We start from the raw sequence: 19684 nt of genomic DNA on the forward strand, positions 1-19684 counted from the left end.
AAGAAAATAGACATTCATAGAAAACTGATCATAATGAGAAAGTTCTGACTGAATAACAAAAGGAGTTGAAAATTTTATGAATTACAAGAAAGGAATAAAATCGTCTTGAATAAAGTTGTTAAAGACAGTGGCAGAAAATAAGTAGACTTAACTCAGCCTTGGAAGATAGGTATGGTTTACATTTAATGTAAGAAGAAGAATATGAGCAAATTTGTACAAATGGAGACCTACATTAGTTCATAGATCAATGGAGATTTGGGCCTGATGGAAAGATTTATGTGGGAATATAGATATAGTTATTTTTAAAAAGATTGAATAGGTACCTAGACCTAGATGATGGAGGACTTTAAAATCACAGGATAATGGCAATTTTTATAAAGTTTTACCAATCCTTAGATTTTACTATATAACTTGAATATCCCTACCATTTAAGATTCTCTACCCTCTGACTCCAAACTAGCTTTCAAGCCTTAATTTACTTTGTTCCCCTTGTACTCTATGTTCTAGCCTTACTGGAGGATGTGATATTTTCTAAACAAGGCTTTACATCTCCTTCCTCTTTTTTCTCCTCTATCTCCCCCCAAAAAAGTATTCCATTTCCTAATGGTATGAGGCATTTAGAATTTTTTTAAACCCTTGAAGAGTCACTTATTTTAGGGTCCTACTCAGGTACTACTAACTCTGTGGAACCTTTCTTCTTTTTTTGCAGTTAATGCTATTCCCTTCCAATTTTTTTTTTTTTGATAATTGTGTATATGCCATATGCCTTAAAAAAAAATCCTTGATAGGAAAGACATTTCCATTATTGTATTCTCAGAGATAATCTCAGTAAGTTGTACATAACCCATCCCTAATTACTGTTTGAATAATTAGAGTAATTAGAGCTACTGATAGAGTATCAGAAAAAGTACCTAAAATGATACTTCTAATAAATAAAATGCATTTCAAGAGCATGTTTTTTTCTATTGCCAGAAATTCATTTATTAGAAATGAAATCCACCTCAAAGGGAGAGTCAGAATGTCAATTCAACAATCATTTGTAAAGCATAATTTATGTACATTGAGAAGCCATAGAGGAATTGACAAACCACTTCATCTTTGAATCAGAAGGGTACTGGTTCCAGTGTTGGATCTGACAAATTATGGGTCAAAAACCTACATATGACTTTCTGAATGCATAAATTGTAGAGCAGTTGAAGATCTACTTTAGTAGAGAAAATTTGTTCAGTCAGAGTTCCTTACCCCAAAAGGTCTAGAGAGTAGATGGGAAAGGATGGGGGTGGGATAAATTTGTGTGAAAATTTGCAAATAGTGTGCTACAAGATGGACATAGAAAACTAAAAGAGAAAAATAGAAAAAAAAACAACTTGCCTTTAAGAAGCTTTTATTCTACTAAGAGATGAGAATGCTAGCTCATCAATGATTTAGAAGGAAGAGAATTAGCCTCTTCTGAGCTTAATTTACTTTTCTGCAAAAATGGAAAATAGGAACTACAATTTGTTCCATGTCTAAAATTCCATATAATCTGTCTTGCCACCTCTTAGGTGGGTACTTTCCTCCTCCTTCTCAATATACTGTGACCTATATCTCCCGAGTTTTTTGAGTTCATGAAGAAAATATTCCGATCTTGAAATGGTTTCCTTCTGTTCACAGTATGGCCCGACTGCAGGAGCAGAGATCTCCCCTACTGCAGACTTAATGTATTGAATCTTTCTGCTACCCCACTGCTGCTACCCCAGAGATAAGGCAACTAGACTCGCATATATCCATATAGATGGTTAAAAAAGAATTTGTTCACAGAAGACTTACATGTTGTGGATCACTTTAGAGGGTTAGAAAATCAATTGCAAAGGAATAAACAATTATAAAAGCTAGGAATAAATGGTTGATGGGGAACCTAGTCTGGTCTTCAGTTGTTATATCTGCCATTGCTACTAAACTACTTAAATCACAGTCACATCTCCCTTAAACTTTAGTCAAATTCCAAAGAGTCTAAAATGCCATGGAGAAATATTCAGGGGATTTTTAGACAAGGGTAGATTTAGTTTATTAATTAACTGAATCCCATGTAGCTTCATGCTCTCAGGCAACAAGGAATTGAGAGCTCTACTTTTCAGACTGAATGATGAGGATATATTTCTTCACGGTTCCGCTAGAGTCCTAGTAATGTATAATGTGTATAGTTTTCATCTGTCACTGAAAGGAGAACTTTTTCCCAAAAGGTGATAAGAATTTGTAGAGAAAAATACCATGTCTAATGGTTTATGAACTATTCATAGAAATTCCCTAATCTCATCCACCCAAAAATGGTTTATCCATTGTCTCTCCTATTGTGTCGTTCAATTATCATACATAGATACGACAGGAGAGAAAGATACATACACACATGGAGACAGAGAGAGACACACAGAGAGAGACAGAAACAGAGACAGACAGACAGACTGAGACAGAGACAGGGAGAGAGACACACACGGGGACACAGAAAGACAGAGAAAGAGATACACACAATTGGGAGGAAGGGAGGGAGAGAAAGAGAGAGAGACAGATAAAGAGAAAAAGGAGGGAGGGAGAGAGAGAGGAAGGGAAAGGGGAGAAGGAAAGAGGAGGAGGGAAGAAGGGAGAAGGAGGGGGAGAGAGAGAGAAACAGAAAGAGAGGGAAAGGAAGAAGAGAATATGAGACAGAGGGAGAGGGGGAGGAAGAGGGAAAGAGAGACAGAGAGGAAGAAGGAGGAGGAGAGAAGGAGAGAGGGAAACAGAGAGAGTATAAAACTTTTATGGCAAAGTATAGTATATATATTTGCATCCTGATTGCTTAGCAGAATTCTTGACCCATAGTAAGCATTCCATAAATGCTTTTTATTTCTTTCATTCATAACTTAAAATTCACAAGAAAAATAGTCAAATGCAGTATAAATGTTATAAAATTTAAAGAAAGTTTTAGAAGTTTAAATATTGAAAAAATATTTAAAACATTCCTCTTCTCATATTCAGAGGGTTAAACTTTAAATTTCCACATATTTTGAAAACATGATACTTTACTGTTTTTTGTTTGTTTGTGGGTTTCGTCTTGTTTTGCATCAGGGTCTAGCAAAAGGAATAATGTTGGTTCTCAAAAAAAATTTTTTTTCTTTGTTTTTTTTTTGTTTTTTTGTTTTTTTTTTAAAGTGTCCTGTTGAAAACTGACTAGTCTGTAGAAAATGGGAAAGAGAAGTAGTAAAGTGATTTAATATTATGGGTGATTTAGGGAACAAGATAAAGTATTATTCAAAGCTGTTTTAGTCCAATTTAAACATTGTGATATCACAAAAGAAGGTAAAGGAAAGAGAATAAATATACAGGGTAACAATTTACCATAACATTTACAACGATAAAAGGGAATTAGTCCAGGAGTATGTCAATATTTACTCTGGAAATGCTAACATTGATTCCTTCCCCCTCCGTTCTCTGTCTCTCTCTATCTCTGTCTCTCTCTTTGTATATATACATATGTGTGTGTGTATTATATATGAATATATATATATATACATTACATATATATATATAATACAATCAGAAGCACCTAGAAATCAGAACACACACACATTCAGAAACATACACACCAAAAGAAAGAGAGGGAGAGGTAGTTAATTCATGTTTCATTTAATGTAGTAGTTTTCTGAAATGGCCATGCATTCTACTTATTGAAGGCTACCTCTACCATTTCCATTTTGATGGTGAAAACGAGTATCCAGGACACGTCAAGCCTCCAGGAGGCAGCAGAGCCATCTCTTCAAGAATACAAAAATAATTGACTGTTCCTCTGTAGGGCTAGGTGCCTGAAGCAGCTATTAGTACTGTTATTTTGGACATCTTTGGTGGGTTGTGCAATCACACTGTAACTTATTGTTGCATGGGGAGTCTTAACTTCTGAGGTTTCTTTGCAGATGATTCTACTTGTATTCTATAGTAACACCAGAGGTGTAAATCTTTTTTTCCCATGGCTCTTTTCTCATTTACACAAACGATGCTCCCAGTTATTATTTTCCTGTAGATCATTTTCAGACATGGGGAATGGAACAGCAAGATGATTTTGACTAGCTATGGTTTTGTTTTTGAGGATCATTTGATTTAAAAATAATCTTTTTTTTTTCTTGCTACCATGCACATATGTGCAAATATATGAATGTAGGCATGAACACACACATACTACACACACACACACACACACACACACATTTCTAAAGTGCTAAGGGGAAAAAAAGCTTTGTGATCGATAATAATTATGATAAGTATGATCCATATGATATCATATACTATCAAATAATTAGGATCCATATGATACATTACAGGATTATATGTCATAGCTTTATGCATAGGGGTCAGGAAATTTATGTTATATCAGGATATGATGAACAAGCACCAATTTCAAATACATTTCCTGAGAACAAAATATGTCAGAAAAGATGACTAGAAGACAAATAGAAAATGTGCTTCAAGGAGAATTTGGTACCCCACAGATCATTACTAATCTAGATCTTCCCTTGAAATCTAATAAAATTTGCCCATGTTGGATGCCTCTCAGTCATTTCTTCTCATAAATTTGGAACATGGTATCTAACCAATACATTGGTTGCCTTCCATGAATTCTTTTCCTTTTGGGGTCAGGTACCAATGGATTACAAGATCCGATCATTACTTGCTCTTACTATGTCACATGCTATACTTTCATGGCAAAAGAAGGCTTTCAGACTTTTTCCAAATATTGTGAATTTTTTTTCTTTTTCAAGTTTTCTTAAGCACATATTTGACAATTACTTTAAAATTGTGTTTGTTGAAATACAGACATATTTTATGTATATTTTATTTTTCCATGCATGCTTTCATTTTTAAGTTATCAGATAATAAATGATTATTGATTATCTTCCAACATCCATTTCCATAGAATTTTACAAATGAATCAATATTCTAAAGTTATGTATCCCTCCACTACCATAATTCTTAGTTTAGGAGGTAATTCAATTATATGTTTGTTGTTGTTCTATTGCATTCTCTCTCTCTCTCTCTGTAATATTCTCTTCTCTAAAACATACTATTCTCTGGGAGCAGGGTTCTCAGGGGGCTTCTAGAGGCAGCCTTAGTTTCAGTTCAGTGTAATCACCCCAAATGCAGCCAGGAGTTAAAATCCAAATAAAACCCAAATTCTTTATTGTTTCCTTCCTTGGGATGGGTTAGCTTTTTTAGAGGCCTATCTCTCTCCTTGGTTCCAAGAGCTTCTGCTGCTAATTCTTTGTCTCTGCCAGCTTCAGCCTTCAGCCAACACAAACGTGGAAAATGGAATAAATCTGTCTCCACCTTCAAGAGTGGCCCTGTGTCTCTGGCCCTAAGAGCTTCTTACTTATATGCTGTACATTGAGTACACACCAATCATTATATCATTAGGAAACCATTATTTGTTGTAGGATTAAGTCAATCCTAAACTAGATTTAACCACTGTCTCCTCAATTTCACTTATTTAGCACCTTGTAAGAATTCTAAGATCTCCCGCTGTTTATTTGGATCTTGACTTCTGCTTACAATTGCTACAATTAGTATTCACATATTTTCCAATCTTTCCCCCTATTTGTGCCATTAACAATATATGAGAATAAATTAGGATGAAATTATTGTAATTTGGTACCATATTTTTTCCATGTTTTTCTAATTTTAATTTAACTTTTATCTCTATCAATTGTTTGACTATATGTTATACAACAATAGCTTCTGGGAAAAACTATCATATGAGTCATATCTCTTGGATTATACTTTATAATGTATATTTTGGAAACTTCATCTATATTTATCTATGTATCAAAAAATTTTTTAAAAAATATTTTGGGTCTATTTTTTTTCTTCCTCTACTCTCTGCACAACATATTAAGAAAACAAAAATACAATATCTATTACATATGAAGTCATAGAAAATATATTTTTTCATTTAGTGTTTAAAAAATAGTAAACAAAATATGCTTCAATCTGCACTCATAATTCATCAGGTATCTCTCCATAAAGATGAGTCATTTTTCATCACAAGAAAGGGACAATTTAGACGTGTTGATTTAATTTGGAGGGCATTTTGAATTTCTTAAGAGAATTTCTGCCACAGATATTGGCATAAAGACTGCTCTTATTTTCACAGTGTTTTTTTTCCCTGCAAATTCTTATCATGAGCACTTTAATAAGAGATAAGTAAATGTCCTATAAGAAAATGGACAGATACTACAATCGATTTTACTGTCTCCTTTCCTTGAATTTTCAAGGAGATACTATGAGTCATATTTTCATTTAGTTGCAATTTCCTTCTACCTTCTAGTGTCATTTATACTAAGGATTTACAAGATTGATATGATTCAGTTGTTCCATTATTACATCCATTTGCTGGTCACATGATAAAGTTCTTACATTTAAAATACCAAAAGATGAATTAATATTTATAGATAGTCTTATACCTTTGTGCTCTTTATCACAACTTTAATATAATTGCTGCAGAAGAGGGCCACACAGAACTGAGGGCCATTTCGGATTATTTTATGTTCTGTAGGTTGTTGTGAACAAATAAGTCATCCCTATATGACTAGCCTCATGAAAATGAGAATTACTATACTTATCAGTGCTGGTTCTCAAAAAGTAGTTACTTATATTTCTTCTTGTTTGTCACAACACAAATTGCCTTGTTTAAATAATGGCATATATAGAGGGGATAAACACACACACACACACACACACTTCTTTAATTTATTTCCAAAATCAGAATAAATCATCTAAACTCTTATTAATGTATTACTATAGCTTTGATTTACTTTTTTATTTTTATCAATTGTTGTACTACATATACTATATATAGATAACTGTTTCAGGAATGACTCATATATGTGTCATGACTCTTGAATTAGATTTTACACTATACTTTTGAGTAACTTCATCCATGCTCTTATTTGCATCAAAAGAATTATTTCTTCCTTTTTAAAAATTATTTTCTATTTCAAATTCTTTCTTCCTTTTCATTCCTTCCACAAGTAATTTAGAAGGCAATAAATCCAATGTCCTTTATAAATTTGAAGTCATGCAACACATATTTTATATTAGTAATATTTTTTAAAAGTTTAAAAATATATTTTTCATTTTGCATTACAGTTTTCCCTCCACTCTTGCCAGTTTTCCTCTAATTTCCATACCTAGCACCTCTATTGACCATGAAACCCTATCTGAAGTTCAAGAAATGAAAAATGGGAAATGCCTGTGGAAATTTTATTGCTGGTGTGGAAAATGAGCAAAGTTTTACCATTCTTGAGCTGGAAAAGAACTTCCTTCTTTTTGGACTCTTTTATTCTTTCCTCTTTTTAAGGCCTTCTGGAACAGAATTGTGAATTTTATGACCTCTAGATGTATCCTCTTTTAAACCATAATTTATCTTAGAAAGTGACTTTCCATAGACAATTCTAGATACTTTGGTTAATTTCTAGAGATGCACTTTGTACATAAATTCTGTAAGGGTAGGAACTGTCTAGTACTGTTTGTCAGCTTCCTTCCATTTCTTTGTATAAAACCTTTTTAAATTTGTTATAATAAAAATTATCTTTTTTTTTTTTATTTCACAATGTTCTTTACCTTTTTTTTTTTTTTTTTGGTCATGAATTATTCTCTTCCTCATAGATCTGACAGGTAAATTGTTCTTCTCTCTCCTAATTTACTTATGGTGAAACCCTTTATGTCTAAATCATATATCCATTTTGAAATTATTATCTAGTATAAGATGTTGGTCTGTATCTAGTTTGTGTCCAAATGTTTTCCAGTTTTCTCAATAGTCCCTGTCAAAAATTCATATTTTAATATGCGGTATATGAATGTTATGGAATATTATTGTTCTGTAAGAAATGACCATCAAGATGAATACAGAGAGGCTTGGAGAGACTTACATGAACTGATGCTAAGTGAAATGAGCAGAAACAGGAGATCATTATATACTTCAACAACTATACTGTATGAGGATGTATTCTGATGGAAGTGGATTTCTTTGACAAAGAGAAGATCTAACTCAGTTCCAAATGATCAAGATGGACAGAAACAGCTACACCCAAAGAAAGAACACTGGGAAATGAATGCAAACTGCTTGCATTTTTGTTTTTCTTTCCGGGTTATTTTTACTTTCTGAATCCAATTCTTCCTGTGAAACAAGAGAACTGTTCAGTTCTGTGCACATATATTGCATCTAGGATATACTGTGATATATTTAACATGCATAGGGCTGCTTGCCATCGAGGGAAGGGGGTGGAGGGAGGGAGGGGAAAAGTCGGAAAAGAAGTGAGTGCAAGGGATAATGTAAAAAACATTACCCAGGCATGGGTTCTATCGATAAAAAGTTATAATTTTAAAAAAAATCTCATTTCAAAAGCTGGCATCTTTGGGTTTATCTAACTCTAGGTTACTATGATAATTAACTACTGTTCTTGTGTACCTATTCTATTTCTACTGATCTACTACTCTTATTTCTTAGCCAGTATCAGATATGTTTGATGATTTCAACTTAACAATACTTTGAGATTTGGTATAGCTTCCTTTGTATCTTTTACCTTAATTTCCTTGATATTCTTGACCTTTCATTCTTTCAGATGAATTTTTGATCATTTTTTCTAATTTTTTATTAAATATTTTGATGGCTTTATAAATATGGCACCAATTAAGTAAATTAACTTAGGAAGAATGATCATATTTTGGCCATATTGGCTAAGCCTACCCAGGAAGAATGATATTTCTCCAATTCTTTAGATTTGGCTTAATTTGTGTGAAGTGATTTTTTTTTAATTGTGTTCATATAGTTCCTGGGTTTATCTTTGCAAATAGACTCCCAAGTATTTTATGTTGTTTATAGTTATTTTAATTGATTTTTTTTAATTTCTTGCTCCTGAGTTTTGTTAATCACATACACACACACACACACACACACACACACACAATCTCATTTAAAAAATAAAAAGTTTACTCATTTTTCCTCATCTAATTTTCATAATTCTGTAAAAAATGCTATTATTATACACCTTTTATTAAAAAAATGAAACAGTCTAAGAGATATTAAGTGACTTTCCCAGTCATATAGCTAGCAAATGTCCAAAGTAGAATTGAACACAATTCTTCCTTACTCCTAGTCCTCCTATCCATTACACTTCTTTGTACTTGAACATACAAAGGTACAATAGGCCAGTTTAAGACATAATAGGTTCTCCCTCAGTACAGATTTTTAAATTGAAGATACATGAATACTTAATCATATTTTAAAAGGGCTCCCCCGCCTTAGGTACAATTTGGAGCAAGGTCCCTTTCAATTTTGATTTTGTGACTGTTTTCTAGATAAATGACTTAAAGACTCAATAAAATTAATTGAAAACAAAACTGAGTAAAAATATTTCTACTGAAGGGCTAGGAATTTCAATGTTAAACAAAAAGACTTATACATCTCGCTTCAACATTAAAAGGCATTGTGTCAATGCACAAATTACAATTTGGACTAATAACAGATTTGTACTTTCTTTAGCTATTAACTCCTCAAATCACCTTGGCCCCCAGCCCTTCTATTCAGTTATGTATTTTGAGTTTCTTGTGTACATGTTTCAAATCTTGTGTCATATTTTTTTCTCCTCCCTTCATACACATGGAGGAGAGGATGGGTGTATGATGCATTACTATTTCCAATGTAATCCTCTTTCAAAGGTTTGGTAAAGAATTCCTTTTTTGAATTTTTTCCCCTCTGATTCAAGGACTGGGATACAGAGGCTGTAGGGATTTTAGGGTTTAGAGGGTTGTGAATAAGACTGTTAGTGTTATCAGAGTGAACAGATGGTGCCAGTTCTTAAGCCCCTGCCTTTTTTTTTTCCTGTGGAAGCTCTTATAACTCTTCTAAGAGTTTGTTCAGCAAAGCAGAGGCAGGGGTTGGGCCCACAGCAAAGCTGTCTTTGCTTTTCATCTGGAAGGCTGAAGGTGGCTCAGGTAACATTTTTTTCAAGATTTTACCAACTACAGAAAGCACTTATTAATTTCTTTCACCTAAATCTGACTTTGAAGAGCATTAAATAAATTTTCTTTAAATGAAAAGTTCAACAAAATGGGACAAGATAAAGACTACTAATAAATTTTTACTAATGTCTTCAAAAGAACACACAAATACACAAACACCAGATAGAGTATATCTAAAGCTGAATGTATAAGGCAAAAAGACACAAGTCCCTCGAACAGTAAAACTCAAATAAAATAACATGGGGTTCACTGAAATGTAGTTGGCACTGGGCAACTTCAACCCCTGCTACACACTAGAGACAGAGATAACAACCTCTTGCTATGTCCAAACAATGACTTAGTCTTCATGTTCTGTCCACTCACAGAAATGGAGAATAATGCTTTTGGAGGGATGGAAGATTAGGCAACAGAGTTCTTGCTTAGAAACGAAGGAAATTTCAGTAATGAGAAAGAGAAAACCATTTGGGGATCTCTCAGAGCTCACTTGAAGATTGTTCTTAGAAAAGTTCCAAGTCAGCGTCCTATATCACTCAATTCAAGGAAATGGGGATGTCAGTCTATGGACTCTCTAAAAATAGAAGGGATAGGAGCCAAAGTATAAGGAGGCATATCTGAAACAAACTACTTACTGGGAATACAAGAGAAATTTGAAAGAACAAAAGGCTAAGATAGAAAAAACATCTGGTTGTACATTTGGCTGAAAAACAGATAACTAACTAGAGACTCAAAAATATAAAAGGAAGATAAGAAAAAAAATAGAGACTTCAGAACACTGGCATATTTTCAAGGTGTTAACTCTGAAATTCAGGTGTGTAAAAATTGCTATAGGCTTGGGATGGCAGTAGTACAAAAGCCATAGTCTGGTGATTTGTTTTGGATTTTTGTCCACTATTTTTTAAATTTTCTGCATTTTAGGCTCTTTACTTGCATTATTTGATCTGGTGTGGAAAGAATGATCTGCTGACACATCTCTGCAAACTTCTGAGAAAGGAGAAGAAAGAAATGAAAGAAATAAAGAAAGAAAGAAAGAAAGAAAGAAAGAAAGAAAGAAAGAAAGAAAGAAAGAAAGAAAGAAAGAAAGAAAGAAAGAAAGAAAGAAAGGAAGGAAGGAAGGAAGGAAGGAAGGAAGGAAGGAAGGAAGGAAGTATAAAAGGAAGGAAGGAAGGAAGGAAGGAAGGAAGGAAGGAAGGAGGGAAGGAGGGAGGAAAGGAAGAAAGGAAAGGAAAGAGGGGGAAGAGATGAAGGTAGGAAGGAAGAAAAAAGAAGAAAGAAAAGAACACATAAAGAAAGAAGGAGAAGATAAAGAAGAAGCTCTCTTTCTCTTGTTTAATGAAGTCTATAAAACAATAGGTCTAGATATTTATATGTTGTTTTATTTTTAATGTTTTAAGAAAGAACACAAGATAATGCTAAATTGGTAACATTTATGTTTTTGTAGTTAACTAAAAGTTATTAGGAAGTCAGCTTCTCTTCTATATGTTCACAAAAAAACATTTACATTAAAATTTTATTATCTGACAGGATAATCCATTAGACAGCATTTGCTAAAAACCTACTATATGAAAACAGAAATTACATGCATCTATTCCCACATACCTTTGATTTCTGCTTTTTCTGTGTTTTGGAACCTGTACATTTCCATATAACTTGGAATTTATGAACATTGGATATGGTAACATTAATAAAATATATTTACTTAAGATTTAATGGATTAATATTACTTCCAGGTGATGGGGGCAACATTTCAGTGTGAGATAATGTTCCAATTCCAACAGAGATAATTGACTGAATTCCTCAGAATAATTTGATATATTTCTAGCATTAGGATCTGTCTTCTGTTAGGCCAGAAAAATTAGTAAGCTTCTGATGAATGAATGAGGCTGGGGCTGGGGGCTCCACTGGAATGGTCTATACCAGGACTGCATGCTTAGTGACTTTCCTGCTGACTTTAAACTGTCTTTGGCTGGAAAATGGTTGTACTTCATCTTTTTGTATGTTCTGACATTCTAAAATTTATTTAGAGTTATTATTTAAAGGAATTTAGAATGATATGGGATGGGGATAAGGGAGTTCCTACTTTTACTCTAGTATCCAGGTTCCACATCCATGCAATGCTTTCTCTTAAGACAATTGAGATCAACATTATGTCTTAAAGGAAAGTGCAAAACTGCTTTCCTAGTAATTTATCCACTACTATTAAAAGTCTGAGCTAACAAAGCAGCCAGTAGATCCACTTGTTTTTATTCATTTTATTCTTATTATCGTTGCCCCCCCCCACCTCTTTGAGGGGAGATTTCAGATAGATACAGTCCTGTGATAAATCCCTAACCTGTTTTCATTCCTTAATATCCAAAGTTCTCTTGATTACTATACATAAATAACTATTTTCTCAATAAATAAAAAGTAGTAAATTATAAGGATAGGTTCCATAGGTTCACTGAAAGCATTTCATTACAGATCTAGTAGCATATAGTATGATGGGGATTATATGTGGCTTTTTCCTCTTCACATATATTTTTAAATTTCTTTTGTAATATTTCTAATTTTTGAATTTTTTATATTCCATATAACAGATTATAACTATTAGTTATGGTGATATTTGACTAAAATTGTCTTAAATTTTAATTTCTTGATATTATATCTACATGATCATATGAAATAATTTTGACTACAATAATAGTTTCATTGTAGTATAGTTTACTAGTTAAATTATCAAGGATATTTGAGAGCTCTATTTGCGGTACAGGGATTTTTTAACTTGTTCATTTTTGAAAAAAATAGCAAGCTTCTGTAATAAAATTCAAGCAATCACATTCTATATTGCTAGTTATCTGCAAGAAACATTTGAAACTCATAGTTTTTTTTTTTTTTTTAATTGCACAGGTTTTTCTCCTATTCCCTTGCTTCATCTATATCGATGATCATATTTAATGGATAAATACTAGTAGTAACATCTAACTGAAAGTTTTATTTTGGGGTGGTGAAGAATGAAAGAGGGAGAAATATTACAATAAATAAAATGTGAAGCAGAAAGCAAAAGAACAAATTACAAAAAAGTAAAAATGGACACAAATGAACATAATTTCATATATATACATATATATGAAATTATGTTTTATATATATATATATACTTTCTTAAGTTGTTATTTGTTGTCACATGTTATGAAACCTCCCTGATGTTCTGCTGGGCACATGATAATGTCCCTTTGTTTTGTTTCATTTTGTTTTGTGTTGCTTTTCTGTTTTTCTTTTAGCTTAGTCTGTTTCTTCAATTAAATAAATTTAGGAAAAAAATAAGTTTTGTTTTGACAAATTCGCAGACAGTATTGTTATAAGCATTAAGAGATAATTCCGGAATAACACATTGGCTTAAATTTCATATCTATTATCTAGGGGAAAATAACAAACCAAAATGATTAGCAAGAAGCATCCATTAAAATTGTCTTACAATACAGTTAGATGTAAGGATATATTAAAAGAGAGAGAGAGAGAGAGAGAGAGAGAGAGAGAGAGAGAGAGAGAGAGAGAGAGAGAGAGAAGGAAGGAGGAAAGGAGAGGGAGAGAAAGAACAATTTCACATTCTCTTTCTTGAAGAACTTGTCATAGAATGTCGGTACTTTTTATATTTGTTATTTATATAATCATTACCTTGTGTTATTTTTCTAAACAAAACTCAAAGAACACACACATACACTTTCAAGAAAAGTGAAAGTGGAAGCTCACTAACAGCTCTAAGTTACCATCAATATGATTGCTATGTACCTTTTTATATTGTCTTGATATGAAGTGAAGTGGATTTTCTACAATTAGTGTAGGCTGCACAAAGAAAGAACCTCACACCTCATATTCCTGTTTGCAAAGGAAAACATGGAGGTATAGCAGTTCACTAGTCAAATATGAATCCACTCTTTTTCTGCTTTAAGTTTTTCTTAAATATCTGTGATGGTCCCCTAAACCTGAATTGATATTTGATTTCCTTAGGAAAACCATACCATCAACTGTTTAGTACTTCTCTTTGTAGAAGGAAATTGAAGAGACATTGAAAAAACCCTTTATGCCTATACCCTTAATGAATGGAAAGGGTATATAATTAGGTCTGGTCCCATAGTGTCTGTGCAAACAAAGAGAGGATGGTGTTAGGGCTTCTGGGAAATGATGTTGAGGAAGGAGGTGATTCAGACACAGAAGTCTAACAAACTTTCTGAAGTAGCACCTGCCAGAGACAGTGTTGAGCAAATAGACCAAGTAGCCAAGAACTAAGATAGAGGCAGCAAATGTCATAGCATAGGAAATGCTGATCCAGGAGGAAAAAGAAAGAAAAGAGATTAAGGATTTATTAAGTGCCTAATCTGGGCCATGCATTACACTAAGCACTTTACAAATATTATTTCATGCTGAAGAAGAAAAGCAAAGGATAACTGTATGATTTTTATTTATATCTATCTCTGTGTTAATAATTCCAAATTATTTTGAAACTCAGCATTTCTTGCATGGCCCATTTTTCATAAAATCTTTTGCCTTTGAAGCATGAACTTTTGTGTGGTCAAGGTACATTTCTTTTTTTTTTTTTTCTTTTATGTCATAGCACTGAACTACATTTTTGAACAGATTGTCCATTTTTGACTCTACTCACCTTGGTGGGGACGTTCTTAGGTATAAAAGTTTATGCTGATTTAATTTGTTGAGTTTCATCAAGCTTTTTTATATAATGTAGTTTCCTATTTGCCCACTATGATTGTCACATAAACTGCAATTCAGTAGAGAATTTGAGAGGTTCTTAGGAACGACCATGTAGTTCAATTAATGCTTGCAAATAAGCATTATTTGCATTGGATTATACCCATTAGGTGGTCATTAAGCTTCTACTTTAAGACTTCTAAGTAGACAGCCCATCTCTCCTAAGACCCTTACTTGGGAAAAGTAATTTATTTTAAAATCAGTTTATATTGATATCTCTGTTTTTTATATCATCATTTTCCCCCTGTATCTTTTCCCCTTCCCCTCAAAGAGTCATACCATATAACAAAATAATTTTAAAGAGAAGTATATACACACAAATACATATATACATATAATAATATATGTTCATATGTATATACATATACATTTACATGTATACAAATATATGTGTGTGTGACCATCACTCATTTCAGAGAAAATTTTGAAATTCAATAATTGGATCATATAAAGTAGTAACCTAAATAAAACTTTCATTTAACTGTCTTTTTCTTTGCTACATTTATTTTCATCATGACAAATTCTTAATGATTTCTTTTGTGTTTCCACTTTACCATGCTTTAAAAACTATGCCTTTAGAAGCTTCTCAGGAGCTTAGTTGCCTGCTGAGGAAAAAAAGATTTTGATGATATGCAGAAAAGGACATTGTATTTTGAAAATGTGTAGGGCATGTTTTTTCTTCTGCATCATAAAACGATCATAAGTATTAATGGCATTTTGAGAGATTAGCACCTTTTACTATTAGGTGTCTTTCTATTGCAATGATTAGTATAGAAATTATCACTAGCATAGATAATGGGACTTTTAGGTCAAATGACATTCACAAAAGGATTCAGAAAAGATTTGTATTCTGGTACCACCTGCTAGCACCATCATCAGAGTTTCCATTCTTCTTTAATGGGCATTATTTTTTTCCATCACTTATCTTAGGAATCAAAAATTCATTAGGGGCTTAAAATTTCACAGAAATATGCTTTATATACTTCACACACATATAACTATTGGGGGCTAGGAATCAGAAACTCAGAGCAGTTTTTTTTTTTTTTTTAAGTTTCTCTGCTTCTATATAGTTTATATAGCTATGGTCCTTATTCATATTTTTTTTATTATAACTTTTTTATTGACAGAACCCATGCCTGGGTAATTTTTTACAACATTATCCCTTGCACTCACTTCTCTTCCCACTTTTCCCCTCCCTCCCTTCATTCTCTCCCTCAGATGGCAAGCAGTCCTATACATGTTGAATATGTCACTGTATAGCCTAGATACAATATATGTGTGCAAAACAGAACAGTTCTCTTGTTGCACAAGAAGAATTGGATTCAGAAGGTAAAAAATAACTTGGGAAGAAGAACAAAAATGCAAACAGTTTACTCTCATTTCCTAATGTTCTTTCTTTGGGTGTAACTGCTTCTGTCCGTCCTTAATCAATTGAAACTGAGTTAGATCTCTTTGTCAAAGATATCTACTTCCATCAGAATACATCGTCATACAGTATCATTGTTGAGATATATAATGATCTCCTGGTTCTGCTCATTTCACTTAGCATCAGTTCATGTAAGTCTCTCCAAGCCTTTCTGTATTCATCCTGCTGGTCATTTTTTTACAGAACAATAATATTCCATTCATTTTCCAGCTTCTAGCCACTACAAACAGGGCTGCCACAAACATTTTGGCACATACAGGTTCCTTTCCCTTCTTTAGTATCTCTTTGGGGTATAAGCCCAGTAGAAACACTGCTGGATCAAAGGGTACGCACAGTTTCATAACTTTTTGAGCATAGTTCCAAACTGCTCTCCAGAATGGCTGGATATGTTCACAATTCCACCAACAATGTATCAGTGTTCCTGTTTTCCCACATCGCCTCCAATATTCTACATTATCTTTCCCTGTCACTCTAGCCAATCGGACAGGTGTGTAATGGTATCTCAGAGTTGTCTTAATTTGCATTTCTCTGATTAATAATGATTTGGAGTATATTTTCATATGTCTATAAATAGTTTCAATTTCTTCATCTGAGAATTGTCTATTCATATCCTTTGACCATTTATCAATTGGAGAAAGGTTTGATTTCTTATAAATTAGAGTCAATTCTCTATATATTTTGGAAATGAGGCCTTTATCAGAACCTTTGATTTCCCTTCTAATCTTGTCTGCATTTGTTTTGTTTGTACAAAAACTTTTCAATTTGATATAATCAAAATTTTAGTGAACTCTAGTTCTTCTTTGGTCATAAATTCCTTCCTCTTCCACAGGTCTAAGAGGTAAACTATCCTATGTTCTTCCAATTTATTTATAATCTCATTCTTTATCCTAGGTCATGAACCAATTTTGACCTTATCTTGGTGTACGGTGTTAAGTGTGGGTCAATGCCTAGTTTCTGCCATACTAATTTCCAATTTTCCCAGCATTTTTTGTCAAATAATGAGTTCTTATATTCATATTTTCTAATTCCCATACACAAAAGGTGGGACAAGGAAAAAGAAATAGGGACACAGACAGAGAGGGGGAGGGAAAGAGGAGAAAGAAAGGGAGGAATGAAGAGTGAAGGGAAAAGAGGGAAAGGGATGGAGGGAGAGAGAAAGAGAGAGAGAAAGGCAGACAGACATACAGATAAAGGTAGAGAGACAGATATATATGTATATACACAAAGAGAGAGAAAGATAGAAAGAATAAAAATAAACAAAACTGGTACTTTATCTTTGAGTCAGTGATCATATATATGCATATGTAAAACTCTAGCCAGTTTATTAGAAGATCGATCTTTCTATGAAATGGTACAGTGGATAAAGAATTGTGTTCAAATCAGTTCTCAGATACTTGCTAGATACTTGAAAGGATGAGCCCTAGGGATTAACACATACTTTTAATATTTGCATAACCTAGGCAAGCTGCTTAAACTTTTTCATTCTTACATTCTTTTTTTTTTTTAAATCAAAAGCTTGAACAAAATAACTTTCAATTGAACACACACACACACACACACACACACACGTATATATATATATATATATATATATATATATATATTATATATATATATTATATATATATATATATATGGGGAAATCTCAATTTTTATTGTAAAATAATAATTATAAGATTGTTGACAGAATCAAGAGAATGTATGAGTTTGAGAGTCAGTATTATGTTCATTTTGACTTTCTATCCATGTCCTTAGTATCCTCTTAAGATCCTAGCATGATGCATGGCAGATAATAAAAAATCAGTAAATATTTATTGATTAAACCAAATTAATCAATATGATTCCAAAACCTTTAAAGATGAATTATGCCCAAAGAGGTGCTAAAGAAGGGAAAGGGACCTGTATGTGCCAAAATGTTTGTAGCAGCCCTGTTTGTAGTGGCTAGAAACTGGAAAATGAATGGATGCCCATCAATTAGAGAATGGCTGGGTAAATTGTGGTATATGAATGTTATGGAATATTATTGCTCTGTAAGGAATGACCAGCAGGATGAATACAGAGAGGCTTGGAGAGACCTACATGGACTGATGCTAAGTGAGATGAGCAGAACCAGGAGATCATTATACACTTCGACAACGATATTGTATGAGGATGTATTCTGATGGAAGTGGATTTCTATGACAAAGAGACCTAACTGAGTTTCAATGGATAAATGATGGACAGAGACAGCTACACCCAGAGAAGGAACACTGGGAAACGAATGTGAACTATTTGCATTTTTGATTTTCTTCCCGAGTTATTTTTACCTTCTGAATCCAATTCTCCCTGTGCAACAGGAGAACTGTTCGGTTCTGAAAATATGTATTATATCTAGGATATACTGCAACATACTTAACATATATAGGACTGCTTGCCATCTTGGGGGGGGGTGGAGGGAGGGAGGGGAAAAAATGAAACATAAGGGAGTGCAAGGGATAATGTTGTAAAAAATTACCCTGGCATGGATTCTGTCAATACAAAGTTATTATTAAATAAAATAAAATTTGTTGGAATCCTTACTAACTGCTAAGTAATTAGAGTTGATCTAATCTTACAAGAAGTTGTTTTGGCCAGAACCTGAAACAAGGTACTAAGTAGAACTAATCAAGACAAGGCTTGTGTTCCCACCTTTACTCATTGGACTCCACAAGTATGCTAGCTTCACAAAGTACATTTTCTAACTTCAAGAGAGTTCACACCTCCCTTAAAGTCATTGGGCCAGAGAGCACTATGGGAGAAAACCCATAATCCCATTCTCTCAGAAGAGGCAGATAAAAAGCCAGCGATGAAGGATCTATGGCAGAATACATTTTTTCCTCTTGGCTGGCTGATCGCGCTAGACTCGAGAGAAACGACTCTGCTGCAGAGAACACTTTTGACGGACTTCAGTGGAGCTACGCCAGAAGCCCTCTCTCCGCGGCAAATTGGTGCCTGGGCCCCCCAGAAGGAGATAAGAGAGATCTTCCATCTCTGTTGGAGGCAGAAGAAGGCAGAGGCAGAGGCTGAAGGACAGAACCTTTGGCTTTGGAGACATCCGAAGGGCTCTAAGCCTCTAAACCGGCTGTCCTCTGAGAACAAACTCCAACATTTGAACTCTAACATTTGGCGCCCAACGTGGGGCTCGAACCCACGACCCTGAGATTAAGAGTCTCATGCTCTACCGACTGAGCTAGCCGGGCTATATTGGGACAATAAAAGATCTGAACTTTTATCACCTGGCTGCGTCTTTGAGAAGAAAAAGATCACAACATTGTGGCGCCCATATCTGTTACAAAGTTCTGGCCCATATTGATGGATTTATGTGTACCCCCTCAGAAACCCCCTATGTTTTAAAACAAAAGAAAGGGGGAGATGTTGGAATCCTTACTAACTGCTAAGTAATTAGAGTTGATCTAATCTTACAAGAAGTTGTTTTGGCCAGAACCTGAAACAAGGTACTAAGTAGAACTAATCAAGA

General features: G+C 33.7%; 1 non-coding gene across 1 annotated transcript; it reads right to left on the reverse strand.

Moving 5' to 3' along the window:
- Positions 1-19333: 19333 nt before the first annotated feature.
- On the reverse strand, positions 19334-19406 carry TRNAK-CUU (transfer RNA lysine (anticodon CUU)). The gene has a single exon. It is a non-coding gene; the product is annotated as a tRNA-Lys (tRNA).
- Between the last annotated feature and the right edge of the window lie 278 nt (positions 19407-19684).

This window comes from Antechinus flavipes, chromosome 6 (genome assembly GCF_016432865.1).
Source record: "Antechinus flavipes isolate AdamAnt ecotype Samford, QLD, Australia chromosome 6, AdamAnt_v2, whole genome shotgun sequence".
NCBI lineage: Eukaryota > Metazoa > Chordata > Mammalia > Dasyuromorphia > Dasyuridae > Antechinus > Antechinus flavipes.